Source organism: Sorex araneus, chromosome 1, assembly GCF_027595985.1.
Source record: "Sorex araneus isolate mSorAra2 chromosome 1, mSorAra2.pri, whole genome shotgun sequence".
Lineage (NCBI taxonomy): Eukaryota > Metazoa > Chordata > Mammalia > Eulipotyphla > Soricidae > Sorex > Sorex araneus.
Window position 1 is genome coordinate 65,163,433 of NC_073302.1, and position 1,012 is coordinate 65,164,444.

At 41.1% G+C, this 1,012-nt stretch overlaps 1 pseudogene; it reads left to right on the forward strand.

Moving 5' to 3' along the window:
* Positions 1-664: 664 nt before the first annotated feature.
* Positions 665-789, forward strand: LOC129400885 (small nucleolar RNA SNORA66; annotated as a pseudogene).
* The last annotated feature ends 223 nt before the right edge of the window (positions 790-1,012 follow it).

The following is a 1,012-nucleotide window of genomic DNA, read 5'->3' on the forward strand; positions in this document are numbered from 1 at the left end:
TGGAGACTCGTGGTGTCAGGGGTCAAATTTAAAACCTGGTAGATGCCAGGTTTATGACCTACCACTTGAGCTGTCTCCCGACCACTCCTTTCAAAATCAACTCTTTTAGTTTTTTGGCACTGTCCTTTGCCATATGTCAGTATGAAAAAATCACAACCCTGTTTTAGAGATACAGCCCGTGGGTTCAGACTGAGTGAGTGAATTATTTACACTCATACAGGCAGTATTATCACAGAGCAGGGCTGGAACTCTATGTTAAATCTTCTGAAATCCCAGACCAACATTTTCAATTTAATTTTGTTTTCAAAAATGAAGTGGAGGACCCAGTTGACTGTAGTTAGTAGAAGAAGAGAATGGCCTGTGGAAGCTCCTATGTACTGAATATAATTTTGACATGTTAAGGGGTGTGTGTGTGTGGGTGGTGGTGGTGGTGGTGGTGTGGAGATCATCTCCTACCTTGATTAGATCTGACAGTATTATGCTGGGCATATGTTCAAGTCCTTTTTGCTATATTCCTGTCCCTAACAAATAGATGAATTTATTTAACCAACTCCTTGACTCAGCAAGTACTTCACTGTTGGTGCACTTACAATGTTTAGGAGCTCTGGGGAGGAGTAGAAAATAGTCATAAACCATCTCTAAGAATTGGATAGTGGTAAGAACGAAGCTAAAAGACCAGTTACTAGGATGCAGATATGAGGGAAACCAGGTTTGCTAAAGCAATGTCAATGATAGAAATGGATTAACTTCAGATCCTACTGACGTTGCCTACTCAATCATAGTACAGGGTAGAAACAACCAAACAAAGAGAAAAAAAGGTTATTGGGGCCAGAGTTATAGTAACGCAAGTAGGGTATTTGCTTTGCATGCAGCCTACCCAGGTTCGATCCCTGGCACCCTTCATATGTGCTTCCCTAAGCCGCCCAAGAGTGACTCCTGAGTGTAGAGCCAGGAATAAGACCGGATAACTATTGGCAGTTGCTCAAAACTAAAATAAATTAAAATTTTTCAA